Raw genomic sequence first — 17,280 nt, 5'->3', positions numbered from 1 at the left:
TTTAACATTCAGGAACAGCAAGTTGGGTGGCAAACGCGCAGAGACAGATTCTGCGTCCTTAGTCATTCAGATTTCGCAAGTCGAGTGATAAACGCGCAGCGACAAATTTTGTGCCCTTTGTCATTTAGGGATAGTAAGTCGAGAGGTGGGCGGAGACAAATTATGATCATTCCACGCACCTTTTCGCCATCCAGAGGCGATCGTGTCCGGTGGCACGCAGAGACAAATTATGGTCATTCTGTGTCTCATCGCCCAGGCTCGATCGTGTCCATCAAAACGCAGAGACAAATTATGGTCATTCTGAGTCTTGTATCAACCAAGAGGAACAAATTCGACAGTATCAGGATGATGTGTCAGTACTGATCATTTTCAAATTTTTGCAGGTTCCGCTGGCAGGGAGGTTCACTGGCCGAATGGTGTTTTGCTCGAACGAAATTAGTGTCTTATCTTTACTTCCCCTTTATCTCCAATAAAAGACAAGTAAAGAGGGGGAACTATCATACCCTAATTTCGTTCGGGGACCATTCGTTGTTGGGATGCGACCCTCGTTTGACCACTTCGAGGTATTTGACACCCATGGTTAGGCAATTTGTGAAGTTCCGAGACATGCTGGAAGCCAAAAGAAAAGCGTTGTAGCACAATCCGTGAAGTTCCGTGACATGCCGGAAATTAAAAGGAAGTGTTAGTGCGCAATCTGTAAAGTTCCATAACGTTACGGAAGGCAAAAAAGGGATGATTATGTAATCCGTAAGGTTTCGCAACATTACAGAAAGAAAACAAGTATCGTTATGAAATTCGTAAGTTTCCGTAACTTTACGGAAAAAGAATCACCAAAAAAAGGTAGGGGTGTATTTAGTAAAAATGGGGGTTCAAATAGCAACCAGACCCACTTGGGCCTTCCAGGATGTTCCTCCAGAAGGCGGTTGCTTCTGGAGGAAGCAACCTAGCTCGCCTGGGCGAGCTGGGTGGCAAGCATCTCCTTCCTTTTCCTATAAATAGGGGAAGGAGGAAAGAACAAAAATGTTCAGCCCTCCTGGTATTTCGAGATCACTTAAAATTAGTGAGAAAAATTGTTTCCGTGAAGAAAATCCAATCCGAGGCGCTTCCGTAACGTTTCCGTGGGTGATTTTGCGATGATTTTCAACCGTTCTTCGACGTTCTTCGTTTGTTCTTCGTCGTTCTTCGGTCTTCAACCAGTAAGTTCCCAAAATCGAACTTTTCAATTCATTCTATGTACCCTTAGTGGTCCTCATTTGTTTTCACATGCTTTTATTTTCATTTCATTTACTTTCCGTACCCCCTTTTGACGTGCTTTAGTCATTTACTTAAGTCATTTTCTCCCCTAATAAAAAATAAAATAAATTTCCACCGATCATTTGAATTGTAACATCCGTTAATTTCTGTTAAAATGAAATCCGACCGTGCGGTCATGCCGTAACCACGTTGGAAACCAAAAAGAGGTAAATAATAATATAATAATGAAAAATATCTTTTAGTAAAATAAATAAAAAAAATCAATCGGACGTTTTTCTTTGGGATTTCTCTTTCTTAAATCGAATCGACTAATAACCAAAATGAAACTAAGGCTAAAATCAATTCATAAACCAAACTTTTGTCATCGCCTAAAAAATGCCATTTTTAAAGGTCCAACGCCTTGAAATGGTCTTTTCCGCTTTTATTGGTTAAGTGTAGATTTCTAAAAAGCCTAAAACCAATATGTAACTTTATTACCTCTTTCAAAAAATAAAAGAAATCATTAATGGTCCAATGCCTTAATGTTTTCTCACTTTTCAAAAGAATCGAAAGATTGTCTAATGGTCCAACGCCTTAAATGACCTTTCATTCAATAAAAACATATCTTGCAAAAAAGAATAAAAAATAACTTAACCAAAACGCTTTGTTTACAAAAGAACTACGTAGGTCTGATTTTCTCATCACAATTGAGGAATACGTAGGAGCAAAGGGAAACGCCCTTGTCGACCACAAAAAGATAAAAACATAAAAAGGCATAAAAAAGACATAAGAACATAAAAAGGGAAAAGAATATAAATTGAAGTCATATTTGCACATTTGATTAAAGGCTGCCGTCTCTTGTGACTGACTCGTGGGGTGCTAATACCTTCCCCGTGCGTAAATACAACTCCCGAACCTTTCACTTAAAGTTCGTAGACCACGTCTTTTCCGGTTTTTCCGATGTTTTCCTCAAATAAACGTTGGTGGCGACTCCGCACGTATTTCTTTCTTGGAACATGCACCCGCGAGTCACGCGTCGCCCTCCTGCCGAAGGGTAGGTTATGACACTAACATTCCTTAGGCATCGGCTAAAAATAAAAATTGTGAAATTTCTCTTTATCATTTTTTCGTTGAGTACATCATTTGGCCGAACACAAAAATAAAAAAGCTACTATCAACAATATGAAAAATATGGCAAGTCCACCAACACTTGGAAAAGAAATATTCATTCACTAAAAGCTGAGAACCGACAAGGGATGATTACAAAAAGTTGCAGAAGACCGACATTAAAAAATGATAAAAGAAACTTGATAAGTGTCAAATTTCAGTTATTTTTGGGATTAAATTGTTAGCACTTATCCTTTAATTGTAATAGTTTTCTTATAAACTACCCTTAAAACTAGTTGTAACTACATATAGTACATTTACTAATATTGTTTAAATATGATAGATTCATCCATGATTTTGTAGGTTTTGATGGTTGTTTGTTAGATTCAAAAACAAAGCTAAAAGGAAGGGGAAAATGGTCTTTTCATGAAGATTTATGTCCCTAAATTCGCCCAGGCTAGCATCTAGCTCGCTTGGGCTAAGAGAAAACTTTAGCCCTAAGCAAGCCACTTGGCCGGGCGAGCTCCATCTTGCCTGGGAGAGTTTCCCCTACACGAAATGGCTTTTTGTATAAATAGCCATGCAGGGGAAGAGCAAAAAAAGGATCCAGCAACCTGAAAGCTGAGAGAAAAACATAGAAGAAGAAGAGGAAAAGTGGAGCCGAGGCACTATAGAGTTGTGACCGTGGATCACTTCCTTCGTCATTTCTCTTGTTAGTCTTGTACTCTGCTCAATGATCGGTTAGTTTTTCTAAAGGATTAGATATAATCTTTGCATCCTTATGCATCCCTTTTGATATTATATATGTATTAATCCTTTCTACTCATTATTGGTAATTTTATTCTACTTGTAATGCTTAATTCTATTTGATCACTAATGTCATGAAATTGGATTTTAAGTGAGACTGGAATGTAATCTTAGAATTTGAACCAAATGATTTTACTCTTTATGTTGCGTTGCTGGGAATAAAGCATAATGTTTTGATTGCAAAAAGCACGAGAATATAAATGTAATGTGGGGATATTTATTGCATATGTGAGGGATCAATATTTAGTAAATATTCTTAGGTTTCAAGTATGAGGAATCAACTTGGGATAACTATGTGTGCATCATTAATGTTATAAAATGATTTATACATGTTAATATTATTAGGATACTAAGGCTATGAACAATGAAATCCAATCCTATGTTTTCTTGAATTAATTTAAATCGTTTCCATAATTTTTGTATTTCTGACACACTGAATTATGTTATTTCTGTATTTCCATTATTTCCATAAATCTGTTATTTTTACTATTCTTTTACTTTCAGTTATCTTTAGTTAGTTAAACCAAAACCAAATGACATTCGATTGAATTTGTACATAACTATTAAACTGATAACCTTTATCCGAATGAATTAAGTAACTCAAGTCCCTGTGGAGATAAACTCTTTTATAAATGTGAAACCTTCAACGACAATTGATATGCTTGCCAAAAGTCCTAACAATACTACATATAAAATAATCATAAGTAAAACCTAAAGAACTTAGTCCCTAGGCTCTACATTCTCTTCATCCTCGGTCTCCTCGGTGGGGGTTGTCGGCCTCTAAGGTGAAGGGGCGGTTGTTGGACCTTGTGGCCTCAATAATCTTAAGAGGGATAGGCTTAGAATGCAGAAGAAGCAGCAACAATCAATTTAATAATGTTCTTTAAACATGCAAGGCAAAATTGATTGCAATAACATAAATGAGATAAGGGAAGAGAGAATGCAAACACAATTTTATACTGGTTCGGCCACTTCCCGTGCCTACATCCAGTACTCAAGCAACCCACTTGAGATTTCCACTATCTTTGTAAAATCCATTACAAAGTCTGAACCACACAGGGACAACCCATCCCTTGTGTTCAGGAATCCTTTACAACAAGAGACTCACAGTCTCTTAACCAATCTCATTGAATAAGAAGAATGGAAGAAGAATTCTCTCTTCAAGAGAAGAATATTACAATGAAGATCCATGTAAGAATTCTTATAGATTTGGCAAGTGTTTGGCCAAGGATTTCTTTTGAGAGAGCATTTGACAATGAAGTTCTTTTGGAATATCTCTCATTGTCTTTTGAGAGGATAAGACATTTTGATCAATCAAAAACTCTCTCCTAAAATTTGTGCCCAAGTCACCTATTTATAGGCCTTTGATGACCATTCACAAATCCAATTAAAAGATGTGACTGTTGGCATATTTTCTGAAAACTCTTCACTGGTAATCGATTACAATGTTTGTCTAATCGATTACACAGTTATAATTTGAAGAGTTATGAATTGAATTTGAATTTCCAAAGTTCCGTTGCTGGTAATCGATTACAAACATATGGTAATCGATTACATGTTGAAAATTCAAATTCAGAACCTTTTTCAACAGCTATTTCTCAACCCTGTCTTCTGGTAATCGATTACACTTTCTGGTAATCGATTACCAGAGCCTTGCATGTCTTGAAAGCACGTTGTTTTAAGGCAAGGCTTGGTCTTTAGTGAATCTTGAAACAAGACTTTGTTTGTTGAAGCAATCTTAAATTATTCTTGAAGCAAATGCTTATCATTTGAAGCAGCCTTGTTAGATTCTTCTTTGACATCATCAAAATCATGTATACATACATTCACATTCTCCCCCTTTTTGATGATGACAAACATGTGATATCTTCTCGACACCATCAAAGCTTGCATGATTTACATCTCCCCCTTTCTCAAGCAAATTCTTCTTGATATCATCAAAGTCTTCATGATTTACATTCTCCCCCTTTTTGATGATGACAACCACTTGTAGGTTAGGAGCAACAACAAAGAAAAAATATCTATTTGCATATAGTTTACTCCCCCTTGGTTTTGCAATGATTGCTTATATGAGGCAGTTGAAGATTTCATATTTTTCTTATATAAACAAATTGTCTCATAAACAATAGATAATTTTTCTTACTATTTTATCTTTTATCTTTCTCTCCCCCTTTGTCAACATCAAAAACAAATCATGAATAGAGAGGAGTAAAATGTTGCCTCTTGTTGTAATGTATGAGAATCAAGTGATACCAAAAGGCATTAAACCAATCATTCAAAAATGAATAATAATCATTCAATATTGATCAAGCAAAAACAAGTATAGTATCACATCAATCAAAAACACAATCAATCAAATATACAATCAAAAGCAATCAACAAAACACAATAAAAAACAATTATCAAAGACAATCAAAAACTCAATCAAAAAAATCAACAACCACAATTAATCAATTATAAAATATAATCAATCAATCAAACTAACAAACATTGAATATCAAACAAGCAAAAACAAACACATTAATCAAAAAACACAATCAATCAATCATCAAACACAACCAATCAAATTCAATCACAATCATCAAGGACAATCTAAACTCAAGTAGCAAACAAGCATCAAAAGTAATTAATCAAAGACAAGTGACCTGTTGGTATCATTTGATATCACTTGTTGGGCTTGTTGATCAAGTGGCCTTTGTTCGTTGTCTCCATAGATCACATATTTAATTTTCTTGAGATTCACTTTTTCTTGGGGAGAAATATGAATAAACTTTGATGCATGCCATGTGTTTGGAGAAATTGCTATCAATGTATCGACTTTGCTCTTCTCCGTTTTTATAGTCTTTCATCATGATACCCAGACTTATGCTTTTCTATTGTGAATCACTTGAATAATTTATAACAATATCTTCCCTAGTGATGTATCCTTTCTTTTCTTTCTTCCCTTTGAAATTCATCTTGTCGGATTTTTCCACTCTTCTTTTAAACACGGGACAATTGAATCTCATGTGCCCAATTTGATCGCACTTAGCATTTTGGGGCTAAAGAGGAATCTTCTTCTTTCTTCTTTCATTATCATCTTCTTTCTTCTCTAGTTTTTTTTATATAGTTGCATTTCTCTCTACCATTGTAGGAATAAAGGAATCAAATTCAATGGCTTCCCATATCTTTAGATCTATAGCTTCTATAAAGATCTGCATTCGGGTTTTCCAATAATGATAACCCTCACCATTGAACATAAGAGCCTATTGATATAATTTCCCTCAGGAAATGGAAATTTTGATGAGGCCATATCTATTCTTGAAGTTTTTAAACTTTATACAAGAATCCTGCTCTGATACCACTTGTTGGACCTTGTTGATGCAATCCTACCCCGTAAGGGCATTGGCTAGAAGACTCCAAGTAGATTGGGCTAGAGATCCAAGGAAAGGCCCTAGGGTTCTCATGAGCCTTAGGGTAGATTTCGAGCCCATGGGCTAAGTATGAGCCCGCTTATCTTTGTAAATATTAGAATAGGTTTTTCCTTCGTCTAGGCCTTGTATTTTGGCCATTCTAGTAGTATAGGGTTTTAGCCTTGTATTTCGGGGCATTTTGAGTTGTCTTTGTAATATGGACTTTTTTTTGTTATTTTCATGTTTTTTCTCATGGGGGTGAGCTTAGCTATTATAGGGGGTGTGTAGCTAAGCTCTAGCTTCTCATCTCAAGGAGGTGAGCTTAGCTATTAGAGAGGTATGTGTAGCTAAGCTTTAGCTTCTTTAGGAATCTTCTTAAGGAAGCTTCTCAAGGAGGTGAGCTTAGTTATGAGAGGGGTGTGTGTAGCTAAGCTCTAGCTTCTCAAGGAAGTTTTCTCAAAGAAGCTTCTCAAGGAAGTTTTCTCAAGAAAGCTTCTCAAGGAAGCTACCTAGTCTATAAATAGAAGCATGTGTAACACTTGTTGTAACTTTGATGAATGAGAGACTTGTGAGACACAACTCAAAGTTCAACTTCTCTCCCTTTTTCTTCCTTCAATTTCGTGCTCCCCCCTCCCTCTTTCTCTCCCTCTTTCTTTTCCTCCATTGAAGCATCCTCTCCAAGCTTCTTATCCAAGGCTCATCTTGGTGGTGAAGCTCCTTCTTCCATGGCTTATTCCTTAATGGATGGCGCCTCCTCTCACCTCCTTTCCTTTGTCTTCCGCTGCATCTCCATGGTGGAAAATCACCATTAAAGGACCCCATTGAAGCTCAAAGATCCAGCCTCCATAGAAGCCCCACAAGCAAGCTTCCATCACTTGTGGCCTCAATAATCTTAAGAGGAATAGGCTTAGAATGCAGAAAAAGAAGCAACAATCAATTTAATAATGTTCTTTAAACATGCAAGGCAAAATTGATTGCAATAACATAAATGAGATAAGGGAAGAGAGAATGCAAACACAATTTTATACTGGTTCGGCCACTTCCCGTGCCTACATCCAGTACTCAAGCAACCCACTTGAGATTTCCACTATCTTTGTAAAATCCATTACAAAGTCTGAACCACACAGGGACAACCCATCCCTTGTGTTCAGGAATCCTTTACAACAAGAGACTCAGTCTCTTAACCAATCTCATTGAATAAGAAGAATGGAAGAAGAATTCTCTCTTCAAGAGAAGAATATTACAATGAAGATCCATGTAAGAATCCTTATAGATTTGGCAAGTGTTTGGCCAAGGATTTCTTTTGAGAGAGCATTTGACAATGAAGTTCTTTTGGAATATCTTTCATTGTCTTTTGAGAGGATAAGACATTTTGATCAATCAAAAACTCTCTCCTAAAATTCGTGCCCAAGTCACCTATTTATAGGCCTTTGATGACCATTCACAAATCCAATTAAAAGATGTGACTGTTGGCATATTTTCTGAAAACTCTTCACTGGTAATCGATTACAATGTTTGTGTAATCAATTACACAGTTATAATTTGAAGGGTTATGAATTGAATTTGAATTTCCAAAGTTCCGTTGCTGGTAATCAATTACAAACATATGGTAATCGATTACATGTTGAAAATTCAAATTTAGAACCTTTTTCAACAGCTATTTCTCAACCCTGTCTTCTGGTAATCGATTACACTTCCTGGTAATTGATTACCAGAGCCTTGCATGTCTTGAAAGCACTTTGTTTTAAGGCAAGGCTTGGTCTTTAGTGAATCTTGAAACAAGACTTTGTTTGTTGAAGCAATCTTAAATTATTCTTGAAGCAAATGCTTATCATTTGAAGCAGCCTTGTTAGATTCTTCTTTGACATCATCAAAATCATGTATACATACATTCACAGCGGCATCATCCTCCGAGATGTCATCAATCAGCATTAGCTCCCTTTCATGCACATCCTTGTTAATGTCGAACACACTAGGGTCTGAGACGTCACACATGTGTAGCACTTGCCAGAGGCAATGGTTGAAGCCAGTCTCATGTGCGTTATAAACATCATCAAAGGCCTTCTGTTGAATCCCTTCCTTTTTAACATTAGCATCCTTTGTCTCCTTGTTAGCATCAGCCACGACCGACCTCAGCCTAGCAATTTCATTATCTTGAGACCTAGCCAGGGCCACGACATTTAAGGTGCACATCTCCAACCCTATGACATTATTCAATAAAGCAAGCACCCTATCCTCCAAGTTCTTGTTGTTGCAGGCGAGCCTCATGTTGACTTGAAGTGCCGAGTTCAAAGAATCCTCGACCTTCAGTAGCTGGTCCTTCAAGGCCTTAGTGTTGGACGATCTCTAAATGTGTTGAACAACCACCAACACCCTAGAAAGGAAGGCTAAAATGTTGGCCCTGTTGGCCGTATCATCACTTGTACTCAACACTTGTCGACCGTGCTCTGAAATCATTTTCGGTTGAACAAGACAATCCAACCAGAAGTTATTGTTCAAGAAACTTTGGTTGGTTAAGGTTGCAAGTTTACCCAAGGTTAAGGCAACGACAATTTGGAACCCAAACATCGGCTGCTTAAGCCTCTTCTCCTAGGAGGTGCCTTCCTAGTGTCTGGAGTGTTCTCCTAAGCCACTTTGATGGTCTCATTAGCTCTGCTTCTTATGCTTTTGTTTCCGCATAGGGTCCTAGCTGGCAGGGGGAACCATATCAACCGGAACCTTGCAGGGCCTCAGTGTCTCTACTTTATGAATCATTGTTTACATGACTAAAAGCAAAACAAAAGAATTAGAAAGAGCCAAGGAGGAAGTCATATAAATTGTTTATAAAGATCTTAAAATGAAATGAATAAAGCAAGGTTCAACTTAATAAAGTAAACAAAGAATGAAAAAAATAAAATAGGAAGGAAGAAGAAAACTCACCGTCACGGTTGCCAATGGTAGCACGACGAAGCTCCAATCTTGCTTTTGTTGGCCGAGAAATCAAAATAAAAAAATAATACAAAATCATTTTACCAATTAGTATGAAACCGAAAAAGAAAAAAATAACAAAATGCAAAGAAAAAATCATGACAAAAGAAGAAAAAATAAAAACTTATTCATCTCATGGTGGTGAGCAACAACTGTGACTGCAATGTGCTATTTGAAACCGCAACCTCTCTAGGAAACAATGTCGAATATGATAGACAAAAGGATTGATGCAATCCTCCTTAGGAAGGGACTAATCACCAGAGCCACGAGTAAGAGGCTCCAAGAGGATTGGGCTAGAGTTGCTAAAGAAGGCCCTAGGGTTCTGTCATACCCTAATTTCGTCCGGGGAATGTTATTTGATGATATACAACCTTTGATTGGCCGCTTCGAGATACTTGGCACCCTTTGTTGCACGATATGTGAAGTCCCGAGACGTGCCGAAAATCAAAAGGAAGCAAGCTTACGCGATCCGTGAAAATTCCGTAATGTGACGGAAATCGAAAGGAGGTGTTTTTCGCAATCCGTGAGTTTTCGTAACTTCTTCGAAAGCTAAAAAAGAGTAAATACATAATCCGTGAAGATTCGTAACCTTGCGGAAGGAAAATAAGTATCGTTACGAAATTCGTAAAGTTTCGTAACGTTACGGAAAAAGAATTATCAAAAAAGGTAAAGGGGGTGCATTTAGTAAAAAAAAGGGTACAAATAGCAATCAGGCCCACTTGGGCCTTCCAGATTCTTCCTCCAGAAGGCTGTTGCTTCTGGAGGAAGCAACCTTGCTCGCCTGGGCGAGCTGGGTGGCAAGCTCCTCCCCTATTTTGCTATAAATAGGGGGAGGAATGAAGGGAGAAGGGGTTCAGCCTTCTTGGCACTTCTTATTCTCTCGAAATTGCTGAGGAAAATTGTTTCCGTGAAGAAAATCCAAGCCGAGGTGCTTCCGTAACGTTTCCGTGAGTAATTACGCGTAGATTTTCAACCGTTCTTCGACATTCATCGTTCGTTCTTCTTTTTCTTCAGTCTTCAACTGGTAAGTACCTCAAACCGAGCTTTTCAATTCATTCTATGTACCCGTGGTGGTCCACATTTTGTTTCATGTATTTTTATTCTCGTTTTCATTTACTTTCCGTACCCCCTTTTGACGTGCTTCAGTCATTTATTTAAGTCATTTCTCGCATAATCTAAAAATAAAATAAATTCCCACAGATAATTTGAATTGTATCATCCGTTAATTTCTGTTAAAATGAATTCCGACCGTTCGGTCGTGCCACAACCACGTTGGAAATCAAAAAAGAGGTAAAATAATAATATAATAATCAAAAATTACCTTTTTAGTAAAAGAAAAGCGAAAAATCAATCGGACGTTTTCCCTTTGGGATTTCTCATTCTTAATTGAATTGACTAATAACTAAAGTGAAACTAAGGCTAAAATCAACTCGCCTAGTCAAGCTCGTCCACAAAAAAATAGGGTTTTGAAAGTTTATCATTTCAGTTTCTTACCAAGTAAAATGGATCATTTTTAAGGTCCAACGCCTTAAAATGATCACCTTTCAAGTAAAAAGAATCTCTTGATTCACCCTTAAGAAAGAACTACGTAGGTCTGATTTCCTCTTTGATGGAGGGTACGTAGGAGCAAAAGCCCCGCTTTTGTCGACCTCAAAAAATAAAAAGAAATAAAAGTTAAGGTAACACAATTTCCACAATTCTAAAAAATAGGTTGTTGTCCTTTGAGACAAACGTGAGAGGTGCTAATACCTTCCTCAAACGTAAATATAACTCCCGAACTTAGAATTTTTATTTTGACCGGTTTCCTTCCGTTTTTTCCGACATTTTCCACAAATAAACATTGGTGCCGACTCCGTGCATCTTTCCTCCTTTGGAAAGCGCACCTGCGAGCCTCGCCTCGCTCGCCCACAAAAGGGTACGTTGCGACAGTTGGCGACTCCACTGGGGATATTTTTTGTGAGTTAGGCCTATTTTAAGGAATTGTGGAATTGTGACACTTTGTGTGTGCATTTGTTGAACTGTGTAAAATGTAATAACTGCTGTCTTTTCCACATTTTTACACTACATTCTAAGCACCCACGGGTTTGAGTGAAAAAAAAGGGGCCCTATACCCGGGTTCATGGGAATTTAAGGAGTGGAGGTGAATCTATGATCATGCTAGGTCTCCGACTTGCTTGATAATAGTGAAACCTCGTCTAGAGCTTTCTCTCTTTATAATATGTTGTCGCTGGTATTCCATACCGCCACAATGTTATTATCTTGAGTGATGATACCTGTAGAAAACAGTCGTGTGAGTTATGAATCGTTGGGAGTAGTTATTAGAGACCCCTAGATATTATCCTATAGGTCTCTAAAATAGGGGCACGGAGCAAACACGCCGCGTGCCATTTTAAACACTATCATGCATATAACCTAAAGGTCATGTACGCCTTTGTTGTATGATTATTTGAGGATATTGCCATGCTGTGTAAATCCCCCTGTTGCACTTTTGCGCATCTGCATCATGCTGTCACACATGCGTTGTATGTGGGTCTTATCTTTTGTCGTGGGAAGTCAGAAGATCCATATCGTCTTCTTAACTGCACACATGGGGCACTACGCCCCCAAATGCGCAAGTAAGGAGAGATGATTTTCCGGGCTCTCGTGTCCATAAATGCATTCATATCGTGCAAGCATCTCTTCATGGCATCATAATGAACACATCGTTCCTACATTTGTTCGTTATCATATTCCAGCAGCACATTTTGCATGAGTCATTTCATCATCATGCATATGTGTTCAACAAACTTTTTTGATCTACAAATTGCATACTAATTGTTTTCATGTTTGCTCATGCGTGACCCTTGCGTTTTCCCCTGCAAGACAAAAACAAAAAAGGAAGCATGAAAATTCATGATGCATTCTTAGTTGCATGTGTTAGGTACCATGAGCCAACCATGTTGGGATCATAAACCCATTTCTAAAATTTAAAAAAAACACAAACAACAAAACAAAATGATTGAGCATGGTACCTAATGCATGGTTAATTAAGAAAGGATGTCTCTTCGGGCATCTCAATCTCATAATTACATTTTCCATGCATAGCATGCGTATTCTCGAGTCTTTCATCCCTATGAAATGTTGTTGAAGTATTGGCAATCAAAATTGTCATTCCCTGGGTTATGGGGTTGAACCAAGCTCCCGCTTTTACGAAAAGGTTCATCGAGTCAAGTTGAAGCATGGAAGTAACCATCTTGCAAAAATTGGGGCAAAAGATGGATCGTGTTACATCATTGCTTCGTCTACTGCCAAACACGTTTAGGATGGTTGATATCCTTGTTACTTCCAGCTTCACCTTGACAAAGATGTCATGGACCATGTTGAAAATCTAAATTGATTCAACCTCATGTCCTGCATAAAAATTCGCAATACTTCAAACTATGCATCATTCGCGTACATCCATACTTTTCATTGGTTGCATTGCTCGTTACATTCTTTCCTTGAAAAATAAAATAATAAAAAAAAACATGCTTTACGGTGCCCTTACCGAACCCGTGCTAGAGCTAGAGTAATGGGTAAAGCGGAGGAGGTACAAGAGTAGATGGAGGCCGACATGGAGGCCATGAAAGAGCAAATGGCCGCAATGATGGAGGCCATGATGAGCGTGAAGAAGAGAATGGAAGCCAATGCGGTTGCAATTGCCGCTACCAGCGTTGTTGCTAAGGTGAACCTGATGTCCCCATCCGGCATCAACCAAATGAATCATCCAACCTCAGATATGGTAGGCAAAGATTTGGGAAGTACGGGCGGGCCCCATGATGTGCAAATTCAAAACGAGCATGCCTTCCCGCCATATGGCTTGCCTCTCAACTATACGCCACCCAATGTGGCGTACACTCCCAATAAGAATGTCAATAACTCCACTCCTATACCCATTGAGAGCCAACAACCCCAAACTGATCATGCACATGTCTCTTAAACCGTGGGGGAGACACATGAAATTCCCCATCACAATCTAGCCGACTTCGAGCCTGGGCTCGGATATGCCAATGAAGGGCAAGCAGTTGGTGGTATACCCCTTGAAAACACTTCAGAAGGCCCTCAGTATCATCCCCAACTACACCTCTTGCATTCAACAACAAGTGAAAACCCTCATGCTATGGCAGAAATGGGAAAGTTGGATCATCTAGTGGAAAGGCTCAGGGTCATTGAAGGAGGTGAAGATTATGCCTTTGCTAACCTAGAAGAGTTGTTCCTAGTACCCAATATCATCACCCCTCCCAAGTTCAAGGTGCTCGACTTTGACAAGTACAAGGGGACTACTTGCCCCGAGAACCATCTAAAGATGTATTATCGGAAGATGGGGGCATATGCAAAAGATGAGGAATTGCTAATACATTCCTTCCAAGAAAGTCTTACTGGGGTAGCTGTTACTTGGTACACTAACTTGGAACCTTCCCGAGTCCATCCTTGGAAGGACCTAATGGTTGCCTTCGTTAGGCAGTGTCAGTATAATGGCTTCGGATAGGATGCAACTACAAAACATGTGCTAAAAGGGGGCACGAATCCTTCAAAAGAATACGCCCAAAGGTGGAGAGACCTGGTAGCTCAAGTGGCACCTCAACGACGGAAAAAAAAATGATGACAATAATAGTAGACACATTACCAATATTCTACTATGAGAAGATGGTGGGCTATACACCTTCAAGCTTTGATGATATGGTCTTCACCGACGAAAGGATCAAAGTGGGTCTAAAAAGAGGCAAATCTGATCATCATGCTTTGATAAATGCCAAAAAAAACTAGGGCAAATGAAGAGGGTGAGAATGAGGGAGAAGCCCATGCTGTGACTGCCATTCCTATACAGCCAAGTTTCCCACCAACCCAACAATGTCATTACTCAGCCAATAACCAACCTTCTCCTTAGCCACCGCCCAGTTATCCACAAAGGCCATCCCTAAAACAACCACAAAGTCTGTCTACCGCACTTCCAATGACGAACATCACCTTTAGCACAATCCAAAAACACCAACCAAGAAATGAATTTTGCAGTGAGAAAGCCTGTAGAATTCACCCCAATTCCGGTGTCCTATGCTGACTTGCTCCCATATCTACTTGATAATTCAATGGTAGCCATAACCCCAACCAAGGTTCATCAACCTCCATTTCTCCGAGAATACGACTCGAACGCAACATGTGCTTGTCATGGAGAAGCCCCGGGGCATTCCATTGAGCATTGTAGGGGCCTAAAGCGTAAGGTGCAAGGTCTAATTGACACGGGCTGGCTGAAATTTGAGGAGAATTGCGTGTAAATCCTGACATTGACAAGAGATGCCACACATGGGGCAATTTTGAAAGCTGTTGTTAGATGTCTCTAATGACTCATCAGGATTTTCAACTTTCACCGGAATTGGGTGCAAGCCATTGGTCTATTTGCTCAAGCGACCTGTGCTCCTGAGTTTGGACTTCCAAGACCGTTCAATCAGAGATTACTCATCCTGCACGTTGGTGGGGGTGCCGTAAAACAACGAGTAAAGTTCAAAACAAATAAGTTTCAAAATAAAAATAAAAAAAAAGAGTTCAAAAAGAAAAAAAAGGCATTTGATTGACTGTGTTTTCAAGACGTTCATGTGACCTCATTTTATCATTCCGAAAAGCTTGTCTTTTAGAGAGAAGTGAGTTATCAAGAATAGGATGTTGGACAAATGGCCTCAGTTACCTTAAGAAAAAGGGGGTTGAATTAAGATACAAAGACTATTCCCCAATTAAACTTTCACTCTCTCTTTTCGGATTAACAATGCACCCTTAACATGAATTACTCAAAAGACAATTCAGAATAAACTTCTTTAAAGCAAAAGATAAAAATAAATAAAAGAAGTTTAAGAGAAGAGAGGAATGCAAACTTGATTTATACTGGTTCGGCCACTTCCCGTGCCTACATCCAGTCCTCAAGCAACCCACTTGAGATTTTCCATTGTAAAACTCTTTTTACAAAGTCTGAATCACACAGGGACAACCCTTCCCTTGTGTTCAGGAATCCTCTACAACAAGAGACCCACAGTCTCTTAATCCCTTTTCAGAAATAAGAAGAAGAGAAGAAGAAATCTCTCTAAAAAGAGATAGATTGTATAATGAAGATCAATCAAAATTCCTTATAGAATATGCAAGTGGTTGACCAAGGATTCTTTTTGAGAGGATAAAGACATTTCAGTTTAGAAAAACTCTTAATCTTTTGAGAGGATAAAACTTTTTGGGCAATGAAAACTCTCTTTAAATTCGTGTTTCCAAGTCACATATAAATAGACCTTTGATGGCCGTTCATAAACCATTTGAATAGATGTGACTCTTGGAAATTATATTCTGAAAATCCCCTCTGGTAATCAATTACAAGACTTGTGTAATTGATTACTGGTTTTAAAATTTTTTGAATTAAAACGTTCAATAAACTGCTGGTAATCAATTACCATCCATGTGTAATCAATTACACGTTATAAATTTTGAATTCAAATTTCTAGTGACTGTTATAAACATTTTTAGCTGCTGGTAATCGATTACCAGAGAGAAAATCTCAATTTGAAATGATAGAATTCTTTGGTCAAACCTTTTGTTTTTTTCAATTTGGAAACTTCTTCCTAAAGATTCTAGAGATCAACTTGATCATATATCTTGATTTTCTTGGATTCTTGTCTTGAATAAAACTTAGAAGCACTTGATCCTTTAGCATCATCAAGACATCAAAACATCTTGCTTCTACATAGGAGTCATTTGACTTAATCCATCAACTGAAAGATCCTTCAACTATTTCTCGTCCTTGGAAAATTCTTTTTGCAAGAATCAACTGCGTCTTTCATTCTTCCTCACTACGAGGTTATGAAAACAAGACAACAGTTGGTACCTCTAAGCCCTACACTGGGGCAATGAAAGGCCCCATGTATAAACCTCAAACGAACCTAGGGGCAGATTAGAAGTTCTCACCCAATAGGTTCTTTGCTACAAGGTCATAACAAAAGACAACGATTGTACCTCAAAGCCTTACACTGGGGCAATGAAAGGCACCATGCAAAAACCTCAAGCGAACCTAGGGGCAGATTAGAAGTTTTCACCCAATAGGTTCCCAGCTACAAGGTCATGACGAAAGATAACAATCGGTACCTCAAAGCCTTACACTGGGGCAATGAGGGGCATCGTGCATGAGCCTTAAGTGAAACATAGGGGCAAATCAAAGGTTCTCACCCATCGATGTTTTTTAAACAAGAAAAAAAAGGGAGACAAGCCCTTGAATTTCAATAGTTTGATTAAACGTCAAACGGCTCCATTGCCATCACTCCAAAATGGTCAAGTGACTAAATCAAACAGAATATACACTCTGAGGGAGTTCCCAGAGAGATTTGCAAAAGATAAGATAAGGATGCATGAATTATCACCTTTTTCAAAAGGACAGTCAATCTGTGTTTTCCAAAAAAAAAAAAAATTAAATCAAAATCAAAATCACAAAATAGGGAAAGAATGTCATGAACATTGTACAAACTTTCCATTGCATTGCATTGTTTCATATGGGTCAGCATTACCAAATTTCACAACAAGGTTGCATGCGTCTGCATCCCTAACAATCATGTTAATTGCATAGATTTCCTACATCTTGTGTCCAATCTTTTTGGATGACCGGCCCTCTCAATGAGTCGATCTCTTGCTTTCTTATAAAGTTGGACCCTTGGGTACTAGTACCTATCACCTTTAGAGGACTATATGTCCTCACCATCAGAGGACTGCACATCCTCGCCTGTAGAGGGTTGCA

Source organism: Glycine soja, chromosome 5 (assembly GCF_004193775.1).
Source record: "Glycine soja cultivar W05 chromosome 5, ASM419377v2, whole genome shotgun sequence".
Taxonomy (NCBI): domain Eukaryota; kingdom Viridiplantae; phylum Streptophyta; class Magnoliopsida; order Fabales; family Fabaceae; genus Glycine; species Glycine soja.
This window is presented reverse-complemented; position numbering follows the sequence as displayed.